Below are 14,386 nucleotides of genomic sequence, written 5' to 3'. Positions count from 1 at the left end.
AGAACAGAGGATGAGATGGTTGGATGGCATTACTGACTCAATGGACATGAGTTTGAATAAACTCCGGGAGTTGGTGATGGACAGGGAGGCCTGGCATGCTGCAGTCCATGGGGTCACAAAGTCAGACATGACTGAGCGACTGAACTGAGGATGAGAATTCTAGAAATAATTTCCTTCAGAACTCTAAAGGCATCTCTTCTTTGTCTTCTGATGTCCCAAACCCATGCTGAGCCGTTCAGGGCGGTTGGGACCCACAGTCTTTTGTACAGAACAAGGCTCTTCTCTCGGGAGGCTTCTAGGGTGGTCTTCTCTCCCATGGATTGTGAGGACCCTCCCTGTGGGTGTTTTCCGTTCATTGTGCCACAGATCTCCATCTGAAGACTCATCATCGCAGATGCCGGGACCCTTTGTCCCTCCCCTTCCTTCCTGCATCTCCAGAGCCCAGTTGGGGCATAACCCGGGTGAATCTCCCAATTGTCTCTTTATAGTCTACTTTACCTTCCAGTACTTCTATTATTTTTAAAACTATTTTATCATCATATTTATCTCCAGGATCTTTTTCTTGTTCCCTCATGTTATTACCATACTGTTTCTTTCTCAGATAATACCATCTCTCCTCCTTGGGAAGATATTAATTACTGTGAATTTCTTTAAGTTTTTATCTTTCCCTGTATTGCTGCTCCTTCTCCAAAATTCCTCTTTTGTTTCTTTGAGAGGGTTCCTTCAAACGTCTCAATAATCTTTGGCTAGCCTTTCACGTTGAAAAGTGAGATGCCCTATAGGAAGCTGTCGGGGTGGGGGGTGGGCGGTGGCTGGCAGGGGGCCTGGCTAACCACTGAATCCCCAAGTTGGTGGCCTTTCCCACCCTCGTGGTCTTCAGGGCGCCCCCTCAACTGCGCCCTCAGCTGGGCCTGGTCCCCCCAGTACCAAGCCTCTCCGGACAGTAACGCACCCTTCCCCCTGCTGGGGAGAGGGGCAATGGGGGTTACTGCTCCCTGCACAGACTGACCCCCCACCCCCACCTTGTCCTCACCCTCTCGTGTCCAGGGCTCTGGTCGGCTGGCTCCCTGCAGGGACTTAGGTTTCTGGGCCCCTGGGTGCCATCAGCTACCACTTGTCTCTGAGCTGTCTTTCCAGAATTGCAGCCCCTCTCCCATCATTTGTCTTTAAGGGTCACGGCAGTGGCATCTGGGGACAAAACAGGGATAAAGGAGCCTGTTCCCTCTGCTGCACCACCCGGCTCTCCATTACAGGCCCTGGGGGTGGACAGGAAGGAAGCAGGGGCTGCTTGCAGGGAAGGCTGGCGAGAAGAGTTGATCAGGGTACAGGGGACATAAGTGTGTCATCAAGGTCGCGAGGAGAGAGCCAGTGATGCAGCAACCGTGGGCACCAGAGGGGCTGGTGGTGGGAACCTTGCTTCCCCCAGGCCCGAGCAGGGGACCAGAGGCAGCGGCTGCAGGAGAGGGTGAGGCCGCGCGGCGCTCGGTGGGCAGCAGGCTGCATGCCCCAAGGCCCCAGGCTGAACCCAGGGACACACAAGACACCGCCTGCCCAGTGAGAAGGCCAAGGGGAGACAGACATGTTGACAGGCAGCTTCAAACAGAGAAGGAACCAGAAGGGAGCGGAGCGCACCCCTGGAGTACGGGAGAGGCGGCAGGGGTGGTCTGCAGGTCGTCTGGCTGCTGTGCGTGGGGTGGAGGCGCCAGGGGGCTAGGACTGGAGCGGGCGCAGTCTGGAACCGCAGCCTGGGCTGTGGAGGGACAGCGGGGAGGTGCCAGGACGAAGCAGGTTCTCAGCACAGGCTGCTCCCAGTTTTCATGACTCAGATTCAACCACAAAGTGAGAAAAGGAATATTTCACCCAGGAGGAGGGAGGGCAAGAAGGTCTGGTCAGGGAGACGGCAGAGGACAGCGTGCTGAGGAGGGCTGGCCACGTTCGCGGCGGTGCTGGGGCTCTGCGGGCCCTGCGCTAAGAGCCTGGATGTCTGCGTGCACAGCTGCATCAACCCTGAGAGAGGAGGGGTCCTCCCTGTTGAACATGCGAGGGAACGCTGTCGGGCAGCTCAGGCCGGGGCTCCGGGTCAGCACCAGGAACTGGGCCCAGGTGTGCTGCACGCTGCATGCCTGGGTGACCCATCAGGTCCAGCCTCAGAAGGACTCAGGCTCTGCAGTGGCAGCAGGCATTCATAAGGGACCCTACCTCTCCAGACTCCTCTCCCCCCGCCCCCTACTCCCCAAGAGAGGAAAACTAGAGAAGCAAGTGATTTCTAGATTTAAAAAGGCTGTACAACACACAAAATGTGAAGTCCACCATCTTCACCGTCTCTCAGCGCACAGTTCAGTAGCACTAGGTATAGTACGAGCCCCACTGGTGCGCCTCTCCAGAACTTCCCCTCTTGTAAAGTCACTCCCGTTCTCCTTCCTGGTGACCCCACGCTACTTTTGGTTTCCAAGAGTCTTGACTACACGAGGTACCTCATTTAAGAGAAACACCTTTTTGTAGCTGGCTATTTCACTTGGCATAGCATCCTCAGGGCTCATCCATGCTGTAGCATGTGTCAGAATTCCCTTCCTAAATTAAGGCTGCAGGAGACTCATGCGTCTGCCGCGTTTTGTTCGTCCCATCTGTCAGTGGATGGTTGGGTTCCTTCTACCTCGTCGCTATTGCAAATAATGCTGCCATAAACGTGGGTATGCACAGCTCTACAAAATCCTGTATTCAGTGTTTGTATATATACCTGGAAACCTGCTGCTGGGTCGTATGGCAATCCTATATTGAATTTCTGGAGGGGCCTCTGTTGTTTTGCACAGCAGTTGCACCATTTTACACTCCCACCTACAGTGCACAAGAGTGCCAGTGTCTCCGCAGGCTTGGCACTGCTGGTTATTTCCTCCCTCCTCCCTCCCTTTCTCTTTCTCTCTTAAATAGTGGCCTTCCTAAAGGGTGTGAGGTGGTATCTCCTTAAGGATTTTAAAACTTTTTTATTGGAGTATAATTGATTCACCGCGTTTCAGGTGTATAGCAAAGTGATTCAGTTATTCATGCTCCTCCTCTTTCAGGTTGGTTACCCACACAGACCAGGACAGAATAGAGTAGAGCTCCCTGTGCTGCGCAGTAGGTCCTTGCTGTTGCCCACTTTATCTAGAGTGTCTATGTTACTCCTGTGTCCATAATTTATCACCCTCCTCAACTTTCCCCTTTGGTAAACACAGGTTTATTTTCAAAACTTGAGAGTCTGTTTCTGTGTTGTAAATAAGTTCATTTGTATAATAGTTTAGAGTCCACACGAGTGCCATCATGTATTTGTCTTTCTGCCGTAGTATGATAATCTCTAGGTCCAGTCACATTGCTGCCAATGGTGTCGCTTCGTTCTTTATAATTAATATTCCACAGACTTATACACACACACACCTTCTTCATCCGTTCCTATCGGGACATTTGGGTTGCTTATATGTCTTGGCTGCTGTAAATAGAGCTGCAGTGGACACTGGGGTGCGAGTATCTTTTTGAATTCGTTTTCTCCAGATGTATGCCCAGGAGTGGGATTGCTAGGTTATATGGTAGTTCTGTGTTTAGTTTTTTAAGGCACCTCCCTACTGTTCTCCATAGTTGCGATACCAATTTACATTCACCAACAGCAGAGGAAGCGTCCCTTTTCTCCGTACCCTCTCTAGCATTTACTGTTTGTAAACTTTTTGATGATGGCCATACTGACTGGTGTGAGGTGATACCTCATTATAGTCTTAATTCACATTTGTCTAATAAATAGTGATGCTCATCATCGTTTCACGTGCTTTTCAGTCACCTGTGTGTCATCTTTGGAGAAGTGTGTAAGTCTTCTGCCTATTTTTGTTTTTTGATGTTGGTGTATTTTGGAGATTAATCCCTTGTTGATTTCCTCATTTGCAAATATTTTCTCCCATGCTGTGGGCTGTCTTTTCATTTCGCTTCATTGTGGGTTTTAATTTGCATTTCTGTAATGATTACTGATTTTAAACATCTTTTCATGTTGACCATATATCTTCTTTGGAGAAATGTTTATTCAAGTCCTTTGCCTGGTTTTTAATCAGATTGTTTTTCATTGTTGAGTCGTAGGAGTTATCTGGATCTTCTGAATGTTACCCTTTCATTAGATATATGATATGCCAGTATTTTCTCCCATTTCACAGGCTGCCTTTTTACTCTGTTGACCGTGTATTTTGTTGCACATGGTTTACCTTTTGATGTCACCCGACTTTGCTTTTATTGCCCATAGTTCTCGTGTCATAGCCAAAAAACCCCTGCCAAGCCCAGTGTCATAAAGCTCCTGTTCTGTATCTTCTCCTGAGTTTTATAGTTTTAGTTCTTATGTTGAAGGCTTATCTATTTTGAGTTAATCTTTGTGTATCGTGTAGATAAAGTAGGGGTTCAGCTTCATTCTCTTGCATATAGATACCCAGTTTTCCAATAGTTGAAAAAAACTGTCTTTCTCCCCATTGGTCTTTCCACCTTTGTCAAAAAATCATTTGACCATACATCTAAGGATTTATTTCTAGGTTCTCTGTTGTGTTCAATAGGGCTTCCCTGATAGCTCAGTTGGTAAAGAATCCACCTGTAATGCAGGAGACCCCAGTTCGATTCCTGGGTTGGGAAGATCCACCGAAGAAGGGATAGGCTACCCACTCCAGTATTCTGGCCTGGAGAATTCCATGGACTGTATAGTCCATGGGGTCACAAAGAGTTGGACACGACTGAGCGACTTTCACTTTTCACCGTGTTCAACTAAATTTGTCTTAATGTCAGTATTGTGCTATTTTGATTGCTGTAGCTTTGGAGTATGTTTTGGAATCAGGACTTATGAGACCTCCAACTTTGTTTTTCCCTCTAGATTGCTCTGCTCTTTTGCAGTTCCTTGAAATTCTGTATGAATTTCAGGATGGATTTTTCTATTTCTGAAAGAAAAATACTATTTGGAAATTTTGACAAGAACATTAAATCTGTTTAGGTAGTACTGACATCTTAATAATTTAAGTCATAATCCATGAAGAGGAGATGGCTTTCCAATTATTTCATTTCCTTTAATAATGTCTTGTAGTTTTCAGTGTACAAGTCATTCACCTCCTTGGTTACGTTTATTCCCAAGTATTTTGTTCTTTTTATGTAGTCGTAAGTGGAAAATCTGGGGGGAGAGTGTTCATTGTTAATGTATATAAATGTAGCTGATTTTTGTGTACTGGTTTTATCCTGCAACTTTGCTAAATTCATTTACTAGTCTTAATTTTCTTGTGGAAAAGTTAAGATTTTCTATATAGGATCATGTGAACAGAGAGAATTCCACTTCTTCCTTTCTAATTTGGATGCCTATTATTATTTTTTATCACTCTACTAAAATTAAGTGGTAAAAGCAAACATCGCTGTCTCGTTCCTGATCTTAGAGGAAAAGCTTTTTCACCATTAAGTTTGATGTTAGCTGTGGGCTTATCATATACAGCCTTTATTAGGATGGTGTGATTAATTTCTTTCTATTCCTAATTAAATACTTTTACCAGGAGGTAGTATTGAATCTTGTCACGTGATTTTCTGTATCGACTGAGATAAGTGTTTTTTCCCCTTCATTCCATTCATGTAGTGTATATTGGACTACAGTGTATACTGACTGATTTTCATATGTTGAACCATCACTGTATTCCACGAGTAAATCCCACTTGGTCATGGTATATAATCCTTCTAATGTGTCACTGAATTCTCTGTTAGTATTTTGTTTCGAATTTTTGCATCAATTTTCATCAGAAATATTGGTTTGTGTTTTTCATATAGTGTCTTTTTCTGGCTTTGCTTATCAGGGTAGTGCTAACCTCACTAAATGAGTTTGGAAGTGTTCCCTCTTCTTAAATTTTTGGGAAGAGTTTGAGGAGGACTGGTGCTGATTCTCTTTGCACGTTTGGTAGAGTTCAACAGTGAAGCCTCTGGTTTGTATTTTCATTGTGGAGGGATTCTTGATTACCAGGTTGATCTCCTTGCTAGTAACAGGTCTGTTCAGACTTTCTGTTTCATCATGATGCAGTTTTAGTGAGGTGCGTGTTTCTAGGAATTTATCCATTTAGGTTACCAGTTTGTTGCCATACAATTGCTCATAAGTACTCTCTTACAATCCTTTTCATTTCTGTAAAATGGGTTGTAATGTTCTCACTTTCATTCTGATTTATATTGTCTCCTTTTTTTCTTAATCTAGCTAAATGTTTGTCAATTTTTTTGCTCTTTTAAGAACACCAGCTCTTGGTTTCATTGATTTTTCTCTAGTCATGTCTGCTCTAACCTTCACTGTTTCCTTTCTCTGCTGGCCTTGGGTTTAGTTTTTCTCTTTCGAGCTCCTTGTTGCCCTGTGCTCTGGCCTCTGTCCACCATGCTCAGCTGATTGCCAAGGGCTGCCGTGAGGGTCGCGGCCAGCAGAACATGGGAAAGACTATTACACTGGCAGGTCCTCCCAGCCGCAGCAGGGCTGCCTCAGAACACGCCTGCGACCCACTGGTCAGGAGCACGCTGGGCCCCTCCGGAGCACCACCCGCTGGGCCAGCGTCGCAGGGGCGGCAGTGCCGCTGCGGAGGGGGCGCTGCCTTCTGCCCGAGCACGCTGGGCCCCTCCTGAGCACCACCCGCTGGGCCAGCGTCGCAGGGGCGGCAGTGCCATGATGGAGGGGGACGCTGCCTTCTGTCGGAGGCACATTAATGTGTCTCCCACCCCGTTCTCCTCCTGCCACGCAACTCCTTCCACAGCCCTGGGTTAGGGTCCGAGTCTTGGATAAAGCGTAAGGACTTGGTTCAGCAAATAACACAGGAGGTGGAGGTGAGCCGTTTGGGCTTTTCCAGAGCAACTGGAGACTGTTCATCTCTAGCGTGAAAGAGGCGCTCCCAGGTCGGCCCGCTGAAGGGCGCTGTGGCACAGGGGCGGGCCTGAATCCAACTAGCCCTCCGCCACCTAGCGCACGCGGGCCTCTGGGCACGCTAAACTTCCCGAGCGTCTGTGCTGCTGTTGAAAACCGCATTCACTCCTCTGTCTCCCGAAGAGCTAATCTCTCCTGACTGTGCCAGGCCTCGCGACCCAGTAGAGGTTAATCCCCTCTTCCCTGTGACTGTATTCCCACCTAAGTTCTCCACCCCAGCTGCTTCCTATAGCAAGATCTTACATATCTGCTAGCTTATATTCTTATCAAGGAAGCCCCTTACAAATGAAACAAAAGAATATTCTACATAATAAACGGGAGAGGGGAATCAAGCATTAGTCGTGACCTTAATTTTGCAGAGCCAAGGCAAATACCCGGGAAGGTGACATTACATAGAAATGATCATGGGTAGGCCAGTGTGTTGATTCCAACTCTGTAGAAAATCAGTTCAGCAGCTTTCTTCTGCAGAAGAGGCTGGCTTATTTCCATAAAAGAAAACCTGGCAATAAAAAGATAACTTTCTTTTCTAGGAAGTACTCTAGCCTGATAGAACGAACAAATTATAGTTCTCTACATTTTATCTACTGAATTACATCCTATATAATATTAGTTTAAGACTACCACTTATGTAACAAAAAAAATTAATATTGTGCATTTCTGGCTCCCTTCACAAGAAAAACATCATTACCTTTCTGATTGTGTTTTGAACAACACACACAGATCCTTCAGGAAGAGCCTCGTCCCTGTGGGGATTGAGAAAGGATCAGAGTTAAGCACTGAAACAAGCAATTAATTCCCATTAGAGGATTAAGGCACTCATGTTCACTTTGAATCAGAAAAATGAATTGCGAATAAAATCCTGTACAACCAAGAGGTTACTTGTCAAAGTTAATAACTTAGAGCACTGAAGGGCAAAGTGGAGGCACGGAAGCTGAGGGGCCACAGGAGGCCTGGTGAGCGACTGGTAGGGTTGCGTTTTCACTGGACGGGGCCACGGCCAGGGTGCTGTAGCAGTGTGGGCGGGGGTAGGGTTTCTGTCACAGGGTGCTGTCTTTAGTAGATCTATTCCAGGAAGAGAAGCCAGAAGGGGTTTCTCCCCTGTTGTGCCACCACCCCCAGGCACAGATTTCCCTCTATTATCTTACCGTTCATATAAAGAATCCATGAAAAGGGACACACAGGAGTTAACATTCAACTTGGTGCATCTTACTTTCGGGTTTTAGAGCGGATTCTAAATGAACTCAAGCAGTGTTTCTGCAGACAACTGTACTGATGTATGAAGCCTGGACCGGGAGGCCCTGCTGTGATCAGGACTTAGTCACCCTCCCCTCGGGAATCCTGAAGCCCAAAAGCCAAACCCTTGTCTCAAGTCCAACAGGTCAGGAATAATGTGGACGTCCAGGGGTCAGCCCAGAGGTGGAACAGGCTCAGAGAGAGTCTCAAAAAGTTTCACTTCAGCAAAATTTGGTGAGTTTAACATTGTCAATCTTTAAGAAAACAAAAACACTCATGGAAATGTCCATCTGGTCTGGCACTACTTGAAATGCCTCTGTCACTTATTCAGCAGTTTTCTTACTGAAACATAGTCCATCTAGAGTTTCCTATTTCATTGCTGAAGCAGAAATTGAAAGTAATTATGAGTCCTTCGCATAATTGTTGGTTTTTTTCCTGCTTAATATTTTTTCTTAGCCACCTGGTGGCAAGAGTGTAAAAAGGCAGGATTTCATTTAAGAGTTTAATCTGGTTTACGAATTAGAACTGTTGTACACACTGGGACCATATTTAGAAACACACACGCCAGGTGAACCAACTAGAAAAGGGCTAATATTTAACTCGCCTTAAACTCTGCAAAAGGATGTAAATGGGCACCAGCGTCTAACATGAAAACAACTTCTACAAAAGAGGCATCTCTACAAAATATTCATGCTGGATTAATATTTTATGACAGGAGGCAATGCTAAAGAGTTAGAAATGAGGACACGGAGATCTGTTTTCTCTAAGTGATAAATCCTTAAGCTATGAACAGCATCAACTGCCTGCCATCAGGGTTAGATTAGACTGGGCTAGAAAAGGCAGGAGCAACGACTGGCTTGGGTCGCAGTCACCGCCGGCTGGGTGCAGGCCCGCCGCAGGACCGGCCTGGGGACGCCCAGTCACCGCGGCCTCCCCGGCGGCCGTGTCATCAGCTCTCCTCGGTCGACCTCGTGTGTCACACGCGGCTCCCACCTGGCCCGTGACGGAGGACCTGCTTCGGCCACGCGACGCGACGCTGGGGCGGCCGCGGGCCTCGGTCACACGCGCTCTCTGGAGGGCTCGTCTCCTTGCACGGGCCGTGCCTCCCCCCTCTAACACTCCTCTCCCCTGAGAGACGCCCGAGTGTCTGCTCCAGTTGCACGGAAACCCCTCAGAAGTCCCTCGAGCTGTAGGAAACAGGTGGGAAAACAAGCCGCTCGACCTCTGGCCCGGCTCGGGCCGCCCCTCCCGGGCCGGCGGCCGCTTTGATGGCCCCCTCGCCCGCTTCCCTCACGACGGCCCAGGGCTTCCTGCCGCCAGAGACCCCGGACACGTGTCAGCAAAGCGGCTTCCCGACGGGCGCCCGCGGGGCACGGCGCCTCCGAGGTCCGGAGGCTGGTCCCCAGCGCGGTCGCCCCGCAGGTTCTGAGCCTTCCGCGTCCCCTCGGCCCTCGGGGCCTCCCAGTGCGGCCCGGCCGCCGTCCTGCTCTGCCCACGCCAGACCTTCCTGAGGAAACAATGCCGCGCCGCTGTAACGGCCACCGCTGCCATCTCTGCAACAGGGTGGCCCCTCACCCGGGGAGCTGCGGGCTCAGAGCCCGAGTCCCCGGGGAGGGCAGCAGGGCTCCCACGCCTGTCCCGCCCGCAGCCGGGCCCCACCTGCGGCTCTGAGGGGAAACAGGCCACTGGCAGGACTGGGCATGTTTGCTGTGTGGCCCATGCTAGACCGTTACCGGCGCGCTCAAGTCTCACTCACCGTGAGGCCTCCTCCCCGCCTCACTCTGTGTTACAGGCAGGAAACAGACGAAGGGAGGCGCAGACGGCGGCTGCAGACCTGCCTTCGCCCCTCCTGCCTGCCCCGCGCAGACTCTGCCAGGTGCCCAGACTCGGAACAAGACCAGCGCCCGGCGCCGGGGGTGCCCGGAGGCAGGGCCCGGACACCCCCGCCAGGCTCCGCTTCCGCCCTCAGCCCTCCGGCACCCGCGGGCGTTTCCCAGGCACGGCACCCACCAGGCAGCCTGCCGGGGACCAGCACGCGCAGTGGCCCCTGTCCTGGCATCGTTCTGCTCTGAACCGGTGCTGCGTGAGCGAAGCCCGGGGAGGCACTGCCGCCTTCTGGCCCGCAGAGCAGCTCCGCGCAGCCCCGGCGGCTCACGGCGTCCTCGACGCCCCAGGAGCACAGAGTCCTGGTGGACCCGCGAGGGGGCTGAGCGAGGCCGAGGCGGGGTCTCACATCCACGCCCGGGTTGGCCAGGAGCAGACGCCTGTCCCTCTGGGCAGAAGCCGCTCTGAACACAGGGAGGAGGCACAGTGTTCAGGCCAACACCGGCAGGCAAAGCCTACCCGCCCCCTGCCCCTTCCTTCCACGAGCCCTCCCGAACAGGCCGACCACACACACGAACGCACAGGGAGGGCAGGGTGGCCCGCAGAGACAGCGGTCCCCGTCCTCAGTCTCTGCTCCAGCACTGGGGGCCGAGGGCCGGCTGTCCGCAGGGCGTGCACGTGTTGAAAAGGGAAATCAATGCAGGTGAGAGAGTTCAGAGCAGAGTTTCCAGTTCTGACAAGAATAAAATATGTATGTATGCACGAGTTACAAAATATTGTCACTTCTGTGATTCCACATATGAATTAAATGTTCCTGTATTTGCATTTAAACTTAAAACTGAAGTTGTCCAATATAAAGGTAAAGGATAAATTCAAGGCTGAGAATTTAACATAATAGTAAAATAACATACAATAAAATGTAAAATAGCGACTGAAAAACACGGTAAGTCAAGAGAGAGTGAAGAAAGGAAAAGGCTTCCTATTCAAGACCTTTAACAGCACTTCCCTGCCTTCTCAACAGGGGACCCCATGTTTCCATTCTGCACTTTGTTCCGCCTGGAACCATTCTCTCTAAACTTTCTCGAAACCACAACACTCCTCAAGGGTAGGGGTCTAGCATTCTCTTCATCTCATGTTTCCCACATCACCCAGCACACGTGCAGCAGGCACTTAATAAATACTTGCTGCAGTAAAGCAAGCAGTTTCCGTCTCGGTCCAGACTCCCAAAGAGACCCTGCAGCCTTCAGCCTGTTGGGAATCTCTCACGTTCTCTGTCACAAATCCACAGGCTTGGATGCCGCGCGGGGTGCAGACTTATGGAAGCCACACCTTGTCTGGGGGCTCTGTCGCCGCCTCCTCCAAAAGCCAGACACGGAGGCGTGGATCAGGGAGAGCAAGCACCCTGGACTCAGACTGACTCAGGGCCAGTCACCCCCACCCCTGCCCCGGCCTCCCCTGCGGTGAGCATCCATGCACGACGAAAGGCCATCATCTAGAACCTAAGAAACCAACCTCCAGGGACAACACTCAGACCAGTGTGTGTGTCTGGGGAGCAGGGTGAGGGTAGGGGGTGTTATCTCTACCAGGGCAGTAGCTCCATGGGCATATACATTTGGCAAAATCATCCATCTTTGCACTTAATGTGCCAGCTTGCTTGTATGTAAATTATACATCAAAGAAAGCTGATTGAAAAAAAGATTCAGTGGGATTGTGGAAAGAAGGCAATCTGTCAGCCACTCCGCCTGTGATTATTACCAGTTTATATTTTCATCTGGTTCAACACACTTCACAATCCCTAATCAATAGCAAAAACTTCCCTTTGAATTTCCACCAGTATCCGAGTAGCTCTACAACAGCTTTGCAGTGGCTTCCCTTAAAATTCAGTTGTTTTCTGGAACCCCTCATACAACACAAGCAGGCAGACTTCTCTGAGGCTGTTACCTGGGCTCCTAGAAGGAGGGGCGAGAAGTCCGAGGTGTCGCCGAGGACGCAGGGGGCTCTGCGGGACGGGGCCTGGGGGGAGGACTTGGGCCTCACCGGCTGCCGTGAGCCACCCGGGGCCCGGCCACTGGCGGCTGCCCAGAGCCTTCCCACTGTGGCCACACCGGGAGATGCGGCAGATGACTTGCCTCTCAGGATGCTGTTCTGCAGGCCTGCTAGAGAGCAGCTTCTAACTTGCTTGCTGGCAGTTGCTCAAAACATGTTTGTTCCGCCAGCAGCAAGCCCCCCATCAATGGGGAAGGAGTCAGGAATCTGCATTTGTGCCCCCCGACCCTTCATCCCTCTCCCCACCCACCGCCTGCAGGGCCAGCAGGTCTCTGTGAAGGCAGGTAACTCCCACCGGACTCTATGCCCCCAAACATCTTTTTTTTTTCATCTTGGACACAACTCGGGCAGAAAGCAATGGCGTCCACTACCCATTACTGGACTATTTAAAAGGTTTTGTCTTTCAGAAACATTTTAAGGCTTAAATGCTTAACTTAAAGTGGTTTCTGACTGTCTGCTTTCTTACGTGAGAAATGGGAGTCTGGAAATGCAACATAAATTTAAGTTGGAGGCAGCACAAAAGAACAATTAGGAAATATCACACAAAGTCATTCCCTTCTAGGTAGTGTGCTAACAAAATGTCCCAGAAAGAAAAGAAATAGACCCATTCAAACAACTTCTAGATAACCATTTTAGAAGTCAAGCCTCCCCTAAAGTGAACAAATAAATAAAACAGTAACATGCAGCTGAGGCCCCAGCTAGGCCCAGGTCCCCTATATTTAATGCAGTATTTCACAGCTTTGGAGGAGTGAGGGTCAAAGGTCAAAGCCAAGCCACTGCCAACCTCGGAGGGGCCTGCATCACCCAGGCCAAGGGGGCCGGGCCACAGCAGGTGGTGGGAGACGTGGGAGACACGAGCTCAGCTACCTGGAGCCCCAGGACCCACAGGCAGGCAGCCAGGGGCCAACATTGTGGGGCAGAATGAATTCCGGGAGAAGACTCTGGAAGACGACCGCCAACCCGGGGCCCCAGAACAGCACCTCCACTACAAAGGAGCCCTGAGCCCCGTGCAGGAGGCACCAGCCCAGGACCCCACCGTGGGTGGGCACTGCTGGCCACGCAAGTCAGGAACAACTGGACTCCATTTCCAGGGTTCTGGAATCCAGACTCACTGCTTCCGGTGGCAGTAATAGAAGCACCTTCAGAATTACTTTTTGCTAAGAATATGACTAAAAACCAGTTTAAGTTCTCTAGAAGGATGTTGGCTACCTGGAGGCGGTCAGGAAGGCAAGAGGAATGCAAACCTAGAAAAGCTCACGCCTCCCTCAGGACATGGAAGGAGAATCACCCCCAGCACACACGTGCACACACACAATTCCAGCTTTAAAGGTTTTGTTTTGTTTTTTTAAAGAAGCCTTTAAAAAATGAAAATACAACTCAAAATTAAGCCTGATGGGTTTTTTGATTAGTTAAGTGTCCCCAGAGCATTCAAAGAGAAGGAAATGGCAACCCACTCCAGTATTCTTGCCTGAGAAATCCCATGGGCAGAGGAGCCTGGTGGGCTACATACAGTCCATGGGGTCGCACGGAGTCGGACGTGACCGAGCAAAGCATGCCGATCCTTTCAGCTTCTCCAGCCCAAGTAAAATTCAATTAAAACTCTGAATTACAAGCAAGAAGGGACTAGGGGAGGAAATTAAGGGCACATTACTGAACGTGCGTTTAAACACTTCACATAAAGTGGATCCGTTTATTCATATTCCTGTGAGTCTGAACACGCATCTGATCACTGCTGCCAGTGGCAGTCAGAGTACCTTGAGTCCAAAATTCCCAGAAAAATATATTTTGTTGGAGTGAGCGGGCTTTGAAGGGGCTGGATGCACTGAGCCAAGTGAATCCAAGCCTCTTAGACACTCTGTCCCCAGCCAAACAAGCAAAGGCAAACCCACTGGGAAAGCTACGTGACCGCCGGCACCCACGGGAGGCTGACGGCAGCCTTCACACACCTTGGCCTCTGGCGTTTGGGGGCAGATGTCAGGACCCTAAATATCACTAAAATGCACGATCTGATGTACGCTTGGCTTTTCAAAAGCACTTTAAAAAAACAACAGGCAGGCCACTCCTGGGAGACCAAAATCCAGTTAAAATGTAAAAATGCCCTGTGGTCAGCAGAGAAGAAACGCTGCCACACTCAGGTTAGCCACTTTTTCAGACTTGTTTAAAAAATAACACAACTGCTTTTCATCATGGGCCTTTTTCTCTTTTAAAATTAAGTTTACAGGGTTCTTTCAATCGTAATAAAGAGAAAGACTCAGGGAAGTTCCACTGGGCGTATACAGCCATTTTCCTAATTGAACAGCCCGATCATTTCAGTGAGGTGGCTAACAATTTTTTCTTTTGATTTATAGGAACTTTGTCTCCTTC

At 49.7% G+C, this 14,386-nt stretch overlaps 1 protein-coding gene across 5 annotated transcripts in view; it reads right to left on the bottom strand.

The window, feature by feature from the left end:
- GGACT (gamma-glutamylamine cyclotransferase) overlaps nucleotides 1-14,386 on the bottom strand; it is a 52,875-nt gene that overhangs the window by 3,583 nt on the left and 34,906 nt on the right. For 3 of the 5 annotated variants that reach the window (XM_018056388.1, XM_018056389.1, XM_018056390.1), the window contains exon 2: nucleotides 7,608-7,662. The gene's annotated coding sequence lies outside the window, so the exon portion shown is untranslated. Of the gene's footprint in view, nucleotides 1-1,033; nucleotides 1,189-7,607; nucleotides 7,663-14,386 lie in introns of all 5 variants that reach the window. The other 2 variants (XM_018056391.1, XM_018056392.1) reach the window with 1 other exon arrangement.

This window comes from Capra hircus, chromosome 12 (assembly GCF_001704415.2).
Source record: "Capra hircus breed San Clemente chromosome 12, ASM170441v1, whole genome shotgun sequence".
NCBI lineage: Eukaryota > Metazoa > Chordata > Mammalia > Artiodactyla > Bovidae > Capra > Capra hircus.
This window is presented reverse-complemented; position numbering and strand designations above follow the sequence as displayed.